The 18,432-nt window shown below is 52.5% G+C and overlaps 1 protein-coding gene across 2 annotated transcripts in view; it reads right to left on the bottom strand.

Moving 5' to 3' along the window:
* The window catches only part of TBKBP1 (TBK1 binding protein 1), a 52,067-nt gene extending 43,117 nt beyond the window's left edge, over positions 1-8,950 (bottom strand). For both annotated transcript variants that reach the window (XM_067540909.1, XM_067540908.1), the window contains exon 1: positions 8,812-8,950. The gene's annotated coding sequence lies outside the window, so the exon portion shown is untranslated. The remainder of the gene's footprint in view (positions 1-8,811) is intronic.
* Between the last annotated feature and the right edge of the window lie 9,482 nt (positions 8,951-18,432).

Here is an 18,432-nt window from a genome sequence, read left to right on the forward strand (position 1 = left end):
GACGGCAATGAGTCACAGTGGCAAAGGGGATGGATGCAGAGGGAACATGATGAGGAATCTTTGGGCCGGATCTAGCCCCTTCCAGCCGAGAGGATTAAAGCACTTTACACGTCACCACGAAGCCCTGATAATAACACCACCGAGCTCTTATATAGCCCTTCTAATCGGTAGATCTCAAAGCGCTATACAGAGATTTTGTGCCGGTAGAACTGTGTCAAATAGGGGGGGAGAATTTTTTATGGCTATACCAGACCAATTTCTAGCGTGGGTGCAGTTATGCTGATAAAAAGACGCCTTATACAGGTACAGCGTATTCCCCTTCCCATCCAGCGATAAGCTATACCAGAATGAGTACATCGATACCAGTAAAACGACAGCCACTCCGGGGTGGGGGGAATCACATGCTTTTAGCTTCACCAGTAGAGTTAAAGCAGCACCACACGCGTGTAGATAAGGTCAGAGCACGATGCTCCCCATTTTATAAATATCAAGGCAGCGAATTCAGCCAGAAGGCCGCGTGAGCTGAATTTGGCACCTTCTCCAAGCCGTGCCCCACGTCGCTCGAGGCTCTCACAGCCAAGCGCCGGGGGGATATGCTGGGAGGGAGGCGTCAGCAAGCGGGGAGGGGTTGGGAGAGATGACCGAAGTCTGCGTCAGTGTCATTTACCCGCTGAGTGGGCCAGAAAGGGTCAGTTACAGCAGCTTAGACACCTCCCTGATTTGTGGCCCAAATTGTGGGTGGGTTAAGTGACTTTCTCAAGGTCCCCGAGGAAGGCTGTGGCTGAGCCAGAAATAGATCCCTGTCCTGATGACTCCTATTCTTGTGCCTGAGCCACATGGCTGACCTTCCTCCCTAGAAATAAAAGGCAGGAACACAGGGCGCCCAATAGAAAGACAGGTTCATCACCAACAGCAGAGCCAGCGCTTCCCGATTCCTGGCAGAAACACACACCCCCCCCCGCCCCATTCCTTGCCTGTCCAGGTGCTGCAAACCTGCATTAAAACCTGCGGAGGGGGCTGGGCATCCTTTTTTATGTAGGGTCAGTAGGGCCTGACATCCCACCCAGCTGTTTATGGAACTAAGTGAAGGAGACGTATAGCGAACAGATGCCTCCGACACAGCTCGCATCACCCTTGTTGGCAGCTGCAAGAAAAGGACAGGCCGTTAAGACTGATCTCTCACCACCCCGCGGGTCCCTCCCGGGAAAGGTATAGGGCGTGCCAGCAGCAGTCAGCGGGGGGCAGCCTGGAATGTCTCTCTTCCATGCAAAACTAGAAGTGACATTAGGGGTTAAGGCACTGAAGGAGCATGCAGGAGAGCTGGGTTCAATTCCCAGCTCTGCCACAGCCTCCCTGCATGACCCTGGGCAAGTCACTTAGCCCCCTTGTGCCTCAGTTTCCCCTTCTGTAAAAGGGAAGATGATAACTCTGCGTAGATATCTATGTAACCTGACAGAGCGCGTTATCAGAGCACTATCTGGGCTGGGAGTCAGGAAAGGTGGATTCTAGTCCCAGCTTTGCAGTGTGATCTCAGTTCCCTCCCACCCTTTGTCTTCGATTGTCAGAGCAGACCTTGCTTTATACCATGCACATGTACAGCAGCCAGCAGCCAGCACCCAGCCCGGTCTTGGGAGGGGCTTTATAGGCTCCCCTTCAAACAGCTGTTTCCCAAAGACCTTTCTGTGGCTCACCCCAGAGGACAGCTATTTTGCACACAAGACGGTGCCCCGCTCTTTGCCGAGGGAATGATTATTTAAATGCTCTCAATTAAAACAAGCCGAGGTGGCTCAAAGAGCATGACATCATCGCCATGTCAAACCCGGCCCAGAGGGCAAACGAACAAACCAAGCAAGCACAAAAACCACACGACGAACCAACCTCAGAAAAAGCCCAAATTCGCAGACCCACTCTCCCACCCAGCTCCACAAAACGCGGGGGAAAGGCAGAGAACTGATTTTCACTGCAAAGCGAACACCAAAGTTATAACTCAAGCCCCATCCACACACACAAACCTTTCACTCAAATGCAAGGGGCTTTTACCAGGCGTTTGGCCAGTCCACGGGGGGACGGACGGATTACTGCTCGAGGGCCCATAACTCCTCAGCTGCTGACTGGGCCACTCTTCAGATAGCCACCACCCAAGTACTGCTCGTCCTCCAGTGCCTTCCCACCACTCTCCTCGTGCACCCAGAAAAGGACAGAAAAGCTGTCCCAGGAAAGAACCCGTACCGCAGCGCTAAGAGCCGTGGGACGTGCCTCCCGAAGCTATCAGATATGGAGACCATGAGAGGATGGAGAACGTTGGACGATGGGAACTTGACTCTTTGCTCCCAGTCATCCCAGCACGACTCATTTCGATCCCACGACGCACTGTGAAAACGTCCCACCAGGCACCGCCCCGGACGGTGGCGCGTGGCATGCCGGGGTGACTATCCACGGAGCACCGCTCTCTGCGTCGACACAAGCGCTCCTGGCCAGTACGCACGCAGCCACGTGGCTATGCCCCCGAGCGATACGCTAACAGTGGCGGCTGGATGCTAAGGTCACCGGAATGCCACGCAGCCTTTGTGAACGTGGACGCCAGAACCCAAGAGGAGTTACCTCGGTGAGGAAGACAGACCTTGAGAGTCAGGGGACATGGGTTCTAATCCCAGCTCTGACCTGCTGTGTGAACTCAGGCATTCTTTGACCTCTCCCGTCCTTTGCCTTTTTAGACCGTGAGCTCTCTGGGGCAGTTACTGTCTCTCACTACACATGACTAATTCTACCTCCGAGAGATCCCGAGCAAGACGGGAGCCTCATTGTGCCAGGCGCTGTACATGTCCAAAGGACACCGGGCTTGCCAGCAATCTAAACAGAGCAGACAGATCATGTGGGAGATAGTGAACACGGAGCATACGTCCCACCACCACGCTGTAAGAGAGAAGAGGTTTGCCCCCAGGCCGCAGCAGATGTGGGAACAGAACCCACGGCTATTGAGTCCCAGTCCTGCATCCCAGCCACCGGACTCCACTGTTCCAGTGAGACCCAGCACAGGGGGGCCCTGATCTCAGTCGAGGTCTTCATGCACCACTGGAATACGAACAATATATCATCAGAGCCAAACTTCTCGCATCGGGCCCAATTATATTTAAAAAACGGGAAGGGAGGGGGGAGATCTGGGCTTTGAAACGAGCCTGTTAGATTGATCCCAAGCCCTTGGACTCCAAAATCCCTCCATACAGAACTGACGTTAATTGAGCTTTTCCTAATCCCGGTTTCCATTCCAAGCGGCACGGCTATTAAAATATTATGACTGCTCCGACACCGCCTCTCTCACCCCACCCCACCCCACCCCCCTGCCGCTCCCAGCAAGCAGCCGGCTCTGGCCCAGCACTGATCAGAGGGCCAAAGGGCACAGCTGGGAACTGCAGACCATTGCAGGAAAGGACCCGGGCTGGGCTGGACTAGCCTGTCACAGAGCAGGGGCTGGGGTTACTGAAAAAGCCATTACATAACATCCAGGGGACGAGGAAGGCTAGAAAGAGAAGACACCCGCAGGCACCAAATGACCTTTACTCCTCACTAAACACTTGTGGGTTCAGATGCTGTATTTACAGCGAGGACATAAAGCCAGCACAATATAGAACCTGGTAAGGGAGCAGACAATTAAAGGAGCTGGTAATAAACCTTGGCATTTGTCCTGGACTTTCCATCAGAGGGCTCCGGAAAGAGTATTTAATCCTCGGACCATTGCCATGAGGAACTGGGGGATGGAGGGGTTGTTAGACCTGTTCACCAGGTGGGGAAACTGAGGCACGGGAGGGTTAAAGCCTCCACCCTCAAGACACTCTGGGGGGGGAAGGGAGGACTGAGAGACTGTGGCTCTAGTCAATGGGATCTGTAGGGGTTCAGCTTCTCTCAAAGCCGCTCCCCCTTAAGGCATCTCCAGGTGGGCTCCCTAAAAACAGGAGCACCCAAAAAAATCCCTGTCCCAAAGGGAATCGGTGCCAAAGTCAGACTTAGCCCCAGAGCCTGGACTCCCAATCCCCTGCTCCAACTATTAGACCCCACTCCCGCCCAGTGCTAGGGCGTGAAATCAGGAGTCCCACGTCCCGTTCCCCTCCTCTGACCGCTCCACCGCACTTCCTCCAACCCCGCAATCTCTCCTCCGCACCCTGCCGCATTTCCAGATCTAGAATTCCCTTCTGTGCCCCGGGGGCCTCCGGCTGGCCTGCCTCTCTGCCAGCACAGGCCGCCGTGGGCTACTAACCAAAGGCCTGCAAGAAACCGTTACGAGCCATTTGGCCTCCCTAGGAACTTTTCACTCACCATACCGGGCTCCTTCAGTTTTCAGTCATTTGTTTGGGTTTTTGCCGTGTCCCCCGCTAGACCTTCGGAGGACAGAACTGACCCCACGCTGCACTCAATATAGTAGAACTAGGAGGCCAGCATTAGAACATGCAGTTGTCCGAACCCCAGCTGACCCTTTTATGTGAGATCTGCTTGAGACAAGCGGAGGCCGCACCCTCCTAGGTCTGTGAACAGGACTCCTGGGTCCTTGTCTTGCGTCTAGGAAAGGAGCTGGTTCGAGCGGTTACAACCGAATGGCCTGAGAACCAGGATTCCTGGATCTGGAAAGGGATTTGGGTCTAGTGGGTGGAGGTGGAGCAGGACTGCCGGGTTCTAGTCCCAACTCCACCACGGACTCCCTCCGTGCCTCAGTTTCCCTGTCTCTACAACATGGCTAATGAAACCGCCCCCACGACGCACCGTGTGCACGCTAAGTATCCCCGGGACCTGGGCACTCTCTGGCAACCCCTTGCCTTCCACAGCAATCCTGTACAACACACTGGAGAGTCTGCAGCAGCTTCCGATAAATCAAAACCCTGAGACGTTCACTGAATCAAATCTGCAAGCAAATACAGCTTCAGCTTCCCCGGTTATTGCATTCCATTTATTTGACACAGCCTCTGCATTTTTAATCTTCAGTCTGCTGCAGAACTTTGTATTTAAAAGACATAACTGCCTTGTAGGAGCCCTTGGCGTGGGGGAAGCTGTGGGGTTTCGTAGTTGGGTGGGGGACAGGTGAGGTTTTTGGCACCTGGGAATGTGTGGACAGCAAACTGTGACAAACATAGTCCTGTCAGCAGTAAAATAACTGGCAATGAAATAGTTAACAACAATAGTTTCCTAGCTGACACTGATCATGTCATCAGTGGGTTTCAGAGTTAACAACCGCCTGATATGAACAAGGCAGTTCATGTCGCCTTTGTTATTGTTTCAGGCTGTCTGTAGACTCTGGGGCTGAGGGAGGGACAGGAACTTGAATCCCACCTCCCCCCCCACCGAAATATCTGTATTGGTGCCACTGGCAGACATCATTGTGTCAGTTGTGTCTCACACTCACTTCACGCCTGGCAGACGAACTTCGCAACCATGAGGCCTAGAAACAAATGAACGAGGAGACGCAAATTCCCCAGCGGCAGAATCACGGAGCACCTGAGCCCCAAAAGCAGGGAGGCACGTACCTGGCGGGATCAGTTTCCAGTCCGAACACACAATCCCAAACACCAAGCAGGGCCGGACTCCCTGAGACAACTTGCAAGGAGCAGTTAAAATAAGCCCCACAGCCTTTCAACAACCGAGCAGCACATCCCTTACCGCACGTGGGTCTGTCCTATGAGACCAAGGACATCTGCGTGGGTATCAAAAGGTCCCAGGACATTTTTCCTAAGAGCAAAAAGTTTGCGCCGGTCTCCTTTGCCAAAATTCCCCCCGGGTGGCTTGATTCCCAATAGTTTCTCATACCCTGCCCACCCTCATGGTCTTTGGTTCTCCCCTACACAAGACAATAAATCCCATGGGAACCAGTGGGAGTTTCTCCTGTCCCAGGGAGAGAAACTGGGCTCCAGCTGGCTGGTACATCTCAAGCGGCACCAAACACAGCTATGGTTTGCAGATCGCTCCGGGGGACAAGAACTAGAGGGACCAAGGACTTTCCTCTAAGCCTGGCCTCGCTGTCCACAGCCAGCTGTCTCCCTCGAAGTGAAAAAAGAACCGACTGAAACTCACACAGATCCTGACATTTGACAGCCACCACCTCACACGAAACAATCATGGACAACAGAAGCTTCCCAGGCCCAGTAGTTTAAACAACAGGGGAAGATGATTCAAGGGTTTCCTCCCAGGCTTTCTAGTGTACCTTTCCCAGCACCTACAAAAGACAGCTGTGGCTGTCTCCTCCCCACCCCAGCAGATCAGAATCTCTTTCCTGCCCTGAGCTTCTTCCTTACTCAGCGATGATGGGAAAGATTCCTCTCTTAATTGCTTTTTATTTCCCCTGGCTGCTTTCTCTTTCACTTTGTGACTGAAACAGCAGCAACTCACCACGCAAGAGATGGCTCCAGGTATCAGGGAAGGCAGGAGAGATGGCGTGCAGGGGTGTGCGACGGGAGTGCAAGTGCAGTGAGCGACGGTGTGCAGCTGTGAACGTCAAGCGTGCAAGTGCAATCCTGCGAGCGTGTGCGGTGTGGCAGTGAAGTTTGCCAGATGATGTGGCTGAGCAAGAGAAAGAGAGAGAGAGAGAGAGTGTGTGTGAGAGAGAGACCAGCTGTACAAATGTGCGTGTGAGCTTGAGTGTGCGCTTGTCACATGCATCAGGGTAACAACACTGTGTGTGTGTGTGTGTGAGAGAGACAGAGAGAGAAACATGCAGTAAGGTGCAGAAAACTGAGTGTGAATGTGCAACGCTGGGGTCCTGAGTGTGCACACAGGCGTGTGACACACCACGGGGTGGCTGGGCAGCCTTGCCCGTGCAAGTCTGACAGTGCAGGGGAGGCGACAGTGATGTTGTGAGGACAAGCCTGTGTGAGAGTAGGTGGAGAGACCTTTAACCCCTTCCTCTCTGCTCTGCTAACCACAACACAAACACTCATCTTCCCAACCAGAGAGCACCAGAGCAGGCCTGGGAGCCAGCCGGACATCCCTGCATCCACTTCAACCAGCCGGGAAGATACTTGCAAATAATAAACCCCTGTTGCCCGGCTGGCAAAGCCCCAGCTCTCTGCTAAAGCCCGCTCTGGGCCTGCACGGAGATCCGCCTGAAAGCACAGACCCCTTCCCCTCCTGCTCACCCCACACTGTCCTCCCAAACAGACAGCTGTTGCATCTGCTTCCAGATGCCTGGCCCCTGAGTCCAAAGTAGAGCTGATGTGGGTGGGAGGGGCGGGTCCATCCAGCTGATCTCACTAGTGTGCGGGGGGGGGGGGTGACACACAACAGGAGTAGGATGGGGGGGTGCATGCTAGACATGCTGGGGGGAAGAGTCACATGCAAATGGATCAGGGAGTCGGGGGGGGGGTGGGGGGGTTACAGGTTACCTACTCAGACAGGAATGGCCAGAATGAGAGCGGGGAGGGAGGGGGGTACAGAAGCAAGGACTGTCAGGATGCAATGGGATGGGGGCTAAAGATGAAACTGGGAGGGAGACATGAGAGTTGGAGAGTGTCACAGATACAACAGGGTCCCAGGAGTTCAGATGCGGGGGTCACAAATGCAAGGGGACCACAGGCCTTAGGACAGAGGAGGTTAGAATACGGAGGGCCCAGAGATGCCGTGGGGTCGGGGGGGGGGGGGGTGGTATCACAGACCCAATGGGATGGGAGTCGGATTAGAGGGAGCACAGATTCAGGGGGTCAGGGAGCAATGTGATGGGGGGATGCAGATGCAATGAGACCAGGGAGTGAGGGCGTGGAGGGTCCCACAGGCAGGGGTCAGCATGCAATGGGTCAAGAAAGCTTGGAGGATCACAGATGCAATGGGACGGGGAGGGGTGTCACGGACGCAGGCTGTTCGGAGGGGGGTGTCAGATACCATGGAACCAGGGAGTTTGGATGGTGAAGGGTGTCACAGGCGCAGGGGTTAATATGCTGTGGGGGAGGTTGGGAGAGTCACAGATGCAGCTGGCCAGAGGGATCAGAATGGGGGGGGGGGGGGGGGTCACAGATGCAGGGGGCTGGGAGTCAGGGCAGGGACCAGAGATGCAATAGGACTAGGGGGTTAGGATGGGGGGGGGAGGTCACAGATGCAGGGACTGGACTCCTGGAGGTATTGGCGGGTCAGACACAATGGGACCAGGGCTGGGGGGAGGGGTAAGTGTACAATGTGGTCCAGGGAGGTTAGGGTCTGCATGTGGGGTCACAGATCCAGGGGGCCAGTGGTTGGGGATGTGTGGGTCAGTATAAAATGGGGTCAAGGGAGATGGGGGCTGTCATAGATGCAGGAGGTGGGGGGTCGGGTCAGGGCAGGGACCAGAGATGCAATGGGACCGGGGATTGCAGTTTGGGGGGGGGGGGGTCAGTATGCAATGGAGGCTGGGGGGAGGGGTCCTAGATACAGGGAGCAAGGCTGGGGGGGGGGGAGCTGGGACGCACTGGGGCCGGGCGAAGGGTCAGGATGAGGGGGGGGGGGTCCCAGAGGCAGGGGGGAGGGACCAGGGATGCACTGGGGTCGGGAGGGGAGGGTCCCAGAGGCAGGGGGCCGGGAGCTCGGGGGGGGGGGGAGGGACCAGGGATGCACTGGGGCCGGGGGAAGGGTCGGGGGGGGGGGAGGCAGGGGTACGGACCATCCCGGGGTCGGGGCCCGGCGCAGCCCGTGTTTCTTGGACCTTTAACACACCCCCCCCCCCCGACACACACACACACACACACACACACACAACGTGGCCCCTCCCCCCACGGCGCGGGGGCAGGGGCCCGATCCGGCAGCCTGCGGGGGCACCCGGCAGGGGCGGCAGGCGGCCGAGGGGGGGGGGCCGAGCCCGGGACTCACCGCAGCCGCTGCCCGGCGGGCTCCATCCTCGGCGCGGCCGGATTTCCCCCGTGCAGGCGCCAGGGTGGGGGTGGGGCGGCGCTTTCGCCCCCCACCCACCCGCTCGCTCGCTCGCTCTCTCTCTCCTCCCCGGGCTGCGCCCCGCCGGCCCCGGGAATGGCTCCGGCTCCGCTGCCGCCGCTCACCGTCTCCTCCGCTCCTCCTCGGAGCCCCCGCGAAGACCACGTGGGCCCCCGCCGGGCTCCCAGCCCCTGCCCAGAGCATCCCCGGCCGGCCCCCGGGCCCGCTCGGCCAGCCGGGGGTGGGGGGTGGCTCAGCCCCGCGCCCCGCTTCCCCGCCTCCCCGTCTGGCCTGGGCTGGCCTGGGCCATGCCCGGGAAGCAATAAACAAATCAGACGCGGCCGAGGGGCGGGGGGGTGTTCACACAATCACGGAGCCGCCCGGATCGTTTCACAGAGGAACTTCGCCCCCCCCCCCCCCCCTTTAAATGCGGGGATGTGTTTTGAAGGGAAGAGGAGGAGCTGGGAAAATAAACCTCCCGGGTCCCCGGCGCTGTCTCCTCTCTCCCGCACCCAGCTGGCCGCTACACACAGCCCCGCAACTTCCCAGACAGGGGCCTGCAGCCGCATTTATTATTTATTTGTCTGCTGTCTGCCTCCTTCTTTTGAACCGTCCAGAGGCCACTGACCTCAGCCTCCGAGCCCAGTTCCGCTGGCCCGGCCAGAGGCCAGTCCAGTTCACTTTGCTGGCCACGATTCCTTCCCCCGTCTCCCCCCAGGAAAAAGTTTTTTCTTGGCCTCAAAATTTACATTTCGGGCACCCAGATCTGAGACCCTCCCCGCCGCCACCGCCTTCCCATATCCCAGCTGGCTTCTCCTCTGGAAACCAGGCCTCTTTAAGAAGTCTCAGGGCAGCCCCAAGACTCAGGAGTCCCTTTGGAAAATCTAGGCCTACCAGCTTCCCAGTCTGTGAAATGAGACTAACGTCCCTCCTTCGCCAGGCTGCAGCCAGTCCTCAGGAGCTGATGTTTGCAAACCGCTTGGAGACGGAAAGTCCTGTGCAAACACTGCCTGGGACTGTTGTTATAATTGATTCATTCAGTTTATGGGGTAGATCTGCAGTTTCAAGATCTTTGTGGAGTTTCCTTCCAGCCCCAGTTCTGGAAATTCTACACACCTCACTGGGGGGAGTTAGTTCTTTCCCTTTGGAGCACGACCTCTCCCTTTAGGTTTGTGTCGAGATGAAGCTACGTGTCCTAGATCCATAACGGGTGGGATTTTGAGAAGCGCCTAAGTAATTTAGGGGCGTTTGAAGGCCCCACTGGAGATATTTCCCACGCTGCTCATTTCCGGGCTACGATTTGACTCAGACTGGCTAGTGGCTTTCTGCTCAAAAGGCGATTCTGCGTATCCGAACGGAATACGCCCGCTCTGTGCAAGAGACGAAGCAGAGATGGAGAAGTGAATCCCCGCCACCAACCTAGAGCCAGAGCTGCACTGTAGCTACTATGCCGGTCTTCCACCTGGCACGTCTGCAACTCCGGTGCTTGCCTTGTGCAGAGTTGATGGCCACTGAGTCTATGTAAGCACTGACGCAACAACCTACTCCCCACACATCCTTCCAGCCAAGCTCGCTGGAGCTTCCGATGGCATGATTGCTTTACCTGTGTGCCCACAGCAGGCAAAGAGGCTCTATGGGGAGGGCTGTGGGTGGTACTTCCTCCAAAGGACGTCTTTCGTTCTCACATATAAAACACCCACACTCTCCATTGTGGTCAGCGCGTTCCCCATTTCGCCAGCCACACGGCCCCGGCTGACACCAGGGGAAGGGTTTTGTTTCATTTGAGAGCTCCCAGCACCACTGCGCTGCCAACTGATTTATTCCTTGCAGGAGAGACAGCCTTCTCAAGAAAGCAGTAGGAGTAGATTACTTCCGTATTGTGTTCGAGAGAGCAAAATAAAATTGAGACATTTTAAATAGAATTCACAGTGGGAGAAAGAAAAGAGGGGGAAAAAAACCAAACCCCATTAAACACATGCAACGGGGCGTGGGATTTTTTTTTTTCCCAGTGGGAACTTATTATTCTTTAAATAGCTCTTTATTTAGAGGCTTCCATTATGGAATTACATTTTTTTCCCAGTTAGCTGCACAAGGGATTTATTAATAGCCATTATCCTCTCTCTGGTTCAGTTGTTGCTGAGGGTTTCCCTATAGTTCTGGGGGTCGATGCAAGGACTAAATGTCTCCTTTTAACAAAGACACCCTTATTTGAGTCCAGGGACCTGTAGAGTTGATGGTGTGGGGGTTAGTGTTGTTTTTATAACAGTCACACCCAGAGGCTCCGATTGAGGCAGCCAGCTGTGGTAGGTGACGCGCATGCAGCCAGTAAGAGACAGTCCCTGTCTCAAATTGCTTGAGCCCAGATCCACAAAGATATTCAGGCTCCTCGGTTCTTTTTATTTCAATGGAGGTTCAGAGCCTGAGTGCCTTTGAAGATGTGGGCCCTACAGTCTAAAGGTTGGGAGAAAGGAAGCCTCACGAATCCCATTTTGCAGATGGGGCACCACAAATCTGGGTGTCCAGCGGGGCCTGGATCCCAGAGCGCGGATCCTCGGCAGTGTCTGCAAAGCAGGGTGCTTGAAGGAGGCTCAAGTTGCACTTCCAAAATCAAGAGACTTTTCAAAATCTTGATCAAGGCCACACGGGACATTTGTGCCTGAGGCCCTCCAATTGAACCTACATTTTAGGCGTCAGAGCTCACTACCTTCAGCAGAAGCCTTTCTTCCTGGCTTTGCCGGAACAGGGACAAAGGGACCCTTAATGGAAAAACAAGGAAAAACCTGTGGTTGGTTTGAAAACCAAACCGGGTTGCTATGTACATGCACTAGATGAATGCTGCATATAACACATGAATCTTCACCAGATCGCTATGGGCTCTTATCCTCATTTTACAGACAGGGAAACTGAGTCAGAGTGCGGTGACTCGACCAGTCACTGGCCACGTATTCAGGAGATCCTGTGTCGGCCTTTAGTGGCGGATCTTGTGTTAGTGTAGCCAACGGAAGGATGGATATTTAAGTCAGCTAGTCCGTGACTTTTCTCGCAGCAATATTTTTTCACTTGTAGAATGAGTTGTCTCTGCACAGCTCCACAGGGGACATTCACCATTATCTGAAAGAGATCCTGGCTCAGTATGGGGTCACTGTGTACTCTTACCCTTCCAGCTCCCGCATGGGGCAGCTAGGTCATTACTCCTTGATTACTTGGATGGGCCCCTAAATGTTCTAAGAGGCAGTGCTGGGCATTCAATAGCTGACAGGCTTTCCTCTATGCAAGAGTTTAACCAATGCCCCAGCACAGTGTTAAGAGAGATGGGGGGGGGGGTCTTGTGCTGAGCAATAAAAAAAAACCTATGGCATTTTTCACTACTAACAGTAGTACCTAACTTATCGCTAGATCTCTGAGCCCTTTCCAAAGCAGGTCAGTATCATTATGCCCATTTTACAGATGCAGAAACTGAGGCACAAGGGGGGATATGACTTATCAGTTGTCACGCAGAGCTGACGGAGCTGGGAGAGGAATCCAGGTCTCCTGAGTCCCAGGCTAATGCTCTGTCCACTAGGCAACACTGCCATCCCGTGGTGTTCAGACCAAGCCCCACTGTGGGGAATTCCAGTCCCATCCACCGCTTCTGCAGTTTCTCTTGACTATGTTACTCTTCACTTCCTGCTGTAAACAGTTGTGTAGCATTGCTGGGGGCGGTGAAAGAGCTTCCCCGTTCTGCCCCAGAGATGGCTGCTTTTTAGAAGCAGGGAATATGATCGCTGGGTATAGTTCATAAACTGCTATGAGGAGGAAAGGTCCTAAGACATTTCTGTTAGTCAACAGACTTCATAAATTCTAGCTGGTGGGAAAGTGCTTTGACATCGCCATAGTAACCACTACAGTCAATGATATTTTCTTTCTAAGAATGCCCCCTACTTCACAGTGCAAGCACCACAATTTGTCCTGCCACCGCGTACCGTGAACTGGGTTTTCGTGTTTCATCTTCCTATTGTTAAGATGAAACCAGCCTCCCGGTTTTTCATTTATTGGCAGCTGAACATTGACAACGTGGCAAAGGACACGGTGAGCGCCTGATTCTACAAACCTTTGCTTGTCTAGTCCTGACCTCTGAGAACAGACCCAATGAGCTCCAAAACGTGCGTGAGAATTACCCAGGTGGGTGAAGGTTAGAAGGATAAGGCGCTCCGCGTGCATGCGTATTTATGCCCACGTTAAGGTGACTATGTGTGTGTCTTTATGTCAATAAACTTCAGCCGCAAAATGCCTCAATTTCCATTTTAGTTTGTGCTTAACTTGTTAGCAACATGTAAAGTTGGCTCAGTTATCATGGTGATGTGCGCTGTAGGGACGGATAGGTATTGAATACAGATGGTGATGACAGACAGACAGATAGATATTGGGTGATATCCCATAGATAGATCAATAGCTCTGATATCTAGGGAAATAGCATTTCAATAAAGCAGAATTAAAATGCACCGGCCAGATTTGTAGATATGACTTTGCATTCGGGACTTAAAAAGAAAACCCAACCTCGTTCCTCTAACATAAATAGGGCCATGGGGGGAAAAAAAACCAGGCATAATATCAGGAGTTGTTCAAGCTCGCAGATTGCTGCGAAACACTTTGAAGTGCAAATTGAGGCCTCCTATCAGGTTTGAAGTTCATTTTGATGCAAAGAAAAAAACTCAGCACGTCCTCAGCCTGTGCGTGTTGCAAGGCAGGGCAGGTGTCACGGCATCTGAATTCGGTGTCAGCTGGGAATTGATGTCCCTGGAAGAATTAGTGCAGGAGGGGAAAAGAGTGAGACGCTTGGAAACCTGGGTCTGGCCACCAAATGACCATTAATGGTCTGCAAATTTGGAAGCTCTCAGAATGAAATATGAAACTGAACCTTGCTTTTGTAAGCAAGTTAAAATCATGTAACCTTCCATTCAGAAGATGCCCCTCTGTAGACTAGGGTGATGGGCTCAGTAGAATTGCAGAGAGACAGAGATATTAGAAGGCCAGAACCTCTATTGTGACCTCCTGTATAGCACAGGCCAAAGGATTTCACTCAGTTGGGTCCAGTAAAATGAGTTTAACTAAAGCACATCTTCCACAAAGGCATTCGGTCTTGATTGTGAAGCCTGGCTGCCTTGCTGGATGACAGAGAGTCAAATCACAAGGAAATTAAGTCAGTATTTCTTACTGCTATTGCCATGGACTGGGGCGTATGTGAGAGAGACCATGTCCTCCACTCAGTAGTCTCAGAACTCCTCATCTGCGTGTCACCAGCCCTATACCACTAAGAGGGAAGAGAGACGAGGGTCTGTTGGTTAAAAGGGTTCAAAACCCAGTCTCTGTGGTGGAGTTGGTTAGCGCGATTAACCACAAGGTTTGGTGGTGTGGATTTCGTTTTAGATTGCCTGTTTTCTAAGAGGTTTGCTCTAGGTCAAACAGGAAACATTTCAGGGAAGTTCTCGGGCCTGTGTTATACTGGAGGGCCGACCCCATGATCACAGGGGTCCCTTCTGGCCTTGGGCTCTATGACTGATCAGTAGATGCTTTAATAAAGAGTCGATTGTCAGAGAGGGCAATAGATTGCTTATAACCATCTCTGACATATGACTCAGGTCTGTCACGTGCTTACAGCAACAAGGTGGGTGAGGTAATATCTTTTACTGGACCAACTTCCGAGGGTGAGAGAGATGAGCTTTCGAGCCTCTGACAGCATCTATTAAATGTATTTAGCCCTCTGTACACCCTTTATAAATAAAACTTTTTAATAAAGCGTGGCCAGGGATTCTCCTGTAGATTAAGGGAGGCGACCAGCGCTTTTCTGCAGAAGGATTTCTATTTTACCATTGCTACCGCCAGGAAGCACCGAGTAGATGCAATGTGCAATTCGAGGACAGCCACGAACCCAACATTATGTTCACGGCACACGTACAGAGGAGTCAGAGAAAAACAAATACTTTTGCTGGGAGATCGCAACCCACCCTGCCTTCCTATCTTCGAACTGAGAACAACAACAAACAGAACCCCAAGACAGAGAGCGAGAAAGCAGGCTCAGGATAGTCTTGGTATCCGTAGGAACATCGGAGTGGAAGGGACCCCCCGGGTCATGTGGCAGGGAATGACGTGTGTTGTAAATCAGGAGTTCCTGTGATCTGTTTTGAATTTCAACTCTGCCCCACAGCTTCATCATTCGCCCTGGATTTTCCTTTTGGTTGTGAAGCTAAATGCTAACGAGACTTGGAGCCAGATTCTTACCGGTATTAGGTACCCAACTCCCCTTGAAATCCAAGGGTCCTAAATAGAATCTGGCCCTTCGTGCTTTCTTTATTGAAACGGTCGGGGTGAAAGTGCCAGCAGACTGGCCCAAGAGGTTTCTTTCAGATTATCATCATTGAAATGTCCTTCCACCATTCCCACTGACTTTTAATCCGAGGGGGGTCCCCGACTCCCGTAAGCATCTTGAAAATCCCAGCTACAATCAAGATTTGCACAGGTGACAATGTGATGCAGGAAAAGATGCTCACTTGGTGCTGGATAATCTAGAAGATTGGCAATGGGGGGCGGGTGTTCATCAGTCTCTTGCCAGCTCTAATCCAGTCCAGGTTGAGCAGTAACAAAAAAGGACGCTGGTTTCCCCTACGGTAAGTAAGCGTCCACATGGATTCCACTTCTGAAACCAATTAAATACCCTTCGTGTGCAGGGGCTTTGTCCTCAGCTTTCTAGCTCAAAGTTGCATCTGGGATTTTATTTGTATTGTGGTAATGTCTAGGCGCCCCATTTCCAGATGGTGCAAGGCGCTGTACGTATCAGAGTGATACTGCTCGCTTTGCATTACTCGTACACCCAGCTCCTGTTCTTGCAAAGCTGTCCTCACATTGGAGTCAAAGGGTCTCCCTTGGGGGAGGATTACTCATGTGCGTATGATCTAGCCATGATGTTCCACGCAAAGGAATAGTATCACATTTCTACACCAACATGCGGAGAACCCAACCTCAATAGCCCAGCAGGGAGAGGCGGGAAGAACATCTCTGTTGTGGATGGAGCTTTGCCAGTGCGACAGGGGAATCGCCACCTGGGGAGTGAGCCAGGGCAACTTCCCTTTTGGTTTTACTCCCTCCAGTTCTTCTAAGACCCTGGCTTATGGTACAAAGCCACAAACGGCTGGAGGTATAACTCCCCCCTGTGGACACTGTATTCCAGAATCAAAGAGATTTTATTTGGAATGATTACCCTGCTTGGTGAGTGTCAGAGTGGGTAGCTACTCTGCAATAGCTATGCCCATCAATTTCCATGCGGGCAAGCTCGTAGATCATTAGTGTCACGGAGTCATGTTAAGAACCATCACCTTGGGTGAAATCCTGGTTCCACTGACGACAAGGGCAAAACAGAGCTCAACTGAGTCAGGGTTTCACCTCTTCTCTCGCTCACTGGAAGAAACACAACCAGCTAGCTATCTCCCTGTCAAACCGCTCCACTGGTTCCCAGCCATTGCAGAATCCAGTTCAAAACTGCCCTCCTTGTTCTGAAATCCCTCCATGGTCAATATCCCGATCCTTCTCCCTCTGCCTCCTCAGATCTGACCTCCCCTTCACCTCTTCTTAGTTTCCCCACTGTATGTGCAAAAGCCTTCTTCTCCACAACTCCTTCATCTCTCTGCCTCACGAGCTCGGCCTGGATTCTCAAACATCTCTCCTGCTTACATTTTTCTCTCTCTCTCTCTTTTATTTTTCATGTTAACTTGGGTAACTAAATTATTTAAACTCTCCAAAGCATTTTGAGTGCAGTCTGTATCTTAACTAATCTGGGCCTTTCTACAACCTCCAGCACTGCAGGATATCGGAACAAATATTTTAAATTAAGACTCACGTTCTTGTGTCTGTGGAGGACCCTGTTCCGCACCCCTCCTTCCAAGTGTTAACTGACGGGAAATATTTCTTCTCTCCTGTTCTCTGTTAGCCATGAGAAATAACTGTGCTGGGTTGCAAACAGAGCTAGGTGTGGCACAAATGCAGGGGGTGGGGGAGAGATTCTCTGTCCTGAAGAATTTATAATCTAAATAGACAAGACAAAGAGCAGGAGATAATAAGGAAACTGCAGGAAGTCTACAGAAAACAGGAAATGGAGTGAAATCCCAATGATTGCAGTGGGCAGGGCACATAGTTAGGGTGATGGGAGACAGGCCAGCTAAGAATCTCTTGGAAGGACAGCTTTGGGTGTCTGACCTAGGAGAAGATGAAGCGCTAGAACTGAGCAAGACAAAAGAGCTCTTAATGTGAATTGCCATCAGTGGGAAAAAATGTGCCCTTGTCAGAAAGAGGGGAAGGAAGCTGTGAGAGGTGCCTACCTACTCCATGCTCTATAAAGCCAGGGAGTAAGTTAGTCAGTGGTGGGAGAAATTAGTCCATTTTGCACAGGGGGAGCTAAGGCCCAGAGAGCGATTGAGTGACTTGACTAAAAACACACGGGAAATCGGTGGCAGAGCCAGGAATGTAACCCGGATCTCCTGAGTCCCGATCCAGCGGCTTATCCTCAGAACTAAGCTTCCTAACGCCATTTAAGGTCCTTTTGTGAATGAAATCAAGCCCCAGGCAGTGGGTGAGTTTTGACTTGCTGCAACCCCTGAGTCGGTGCAGGGTGTGGAATCATTTCTCTGGGCCATGAAATAGCATTTCAAAACAGAAAAAAAAACAACCCGTCTTCCATTGGCCACTTAAGGCAGTTACCACAACGGGGTGTGTTTATTCTATATAGCGCTCACAACAGGGTGGCGGTAGCTATTATTGATACACTGCCAGGAATAAAAGATTGAGCCCCAAGAGATTACAGTCCGGTAATAGCTGGGGCATGCTTTCACCATTTCCTGGCTCTTTCCCAAGCCCAGAGGAAGAACCTGAAGTTTAAAGATAGAAATAAAATAGTATTTTTTGGAGGATCTATAGACAGTGTTAAAACCAACACATGTAGCCACTTCCTCCCGCTGTGCCTCCATTTCCTCACCCACCCTTTTGTCTTATCTATCTAGACTGTAAACTCTTCAGCACCGGCACTGTGCCAGCCTGCATACAGACAGCACGCAGCACAAGGAATGCAAGAACTTACAAACCAATTCTTATTTTTTGTAAATTGTGCATTCATTCACCACTCCCCCACCACAGCGCTGGCCCTGAGCGGCTGGGATTTTCCAGGGGCTCCGAAGAGATCAGCAGCTCAAGCGTGAGCCTCCGTGCACCTGAGCCCCACGGCCCAGCCCTCAGGCTCTGTCTATGGGAAGGAAATTTGCAGGGCACAAATGTAATGTAGGCAAGCGGCCTGGGTGCAGAGCGCTCCCCTTTGGTAGGACGCTGGATTCAGCTGCAGCCGGGCTAGGTGCTACTTTGCCTTGCTGTAGCATGTTGACATTAGGGATTTGCACGTGGGTAACTCCATGACATGCGTGTTTTCACTTACGTCCCAGTGTCGGCAAGCCCAAAAGGTTTGCTTTGCTTTCATTCAGTTTGAAGGAAAAGTGGCCGTTAGTCGCCTGACCTTGCTCAAAAAACGTGACCTGAGAGGCCGAA

Source organism: Emydura macquarii, unplaced genomic scaffold (assembly GCF_026122565.2).
Source record: "Emydura macquarii macquarii isolate MOO-44397 ecotype Brisbane River unplaced genomic scaffold, CSIRO-AGI_Emac_v2 contig_629, whole genome shotgun sequence".
NCBI lineage: Eukaryota > Metazoa > Chordata > Testudines > Chelidae > Emydura > Emydura macquarii.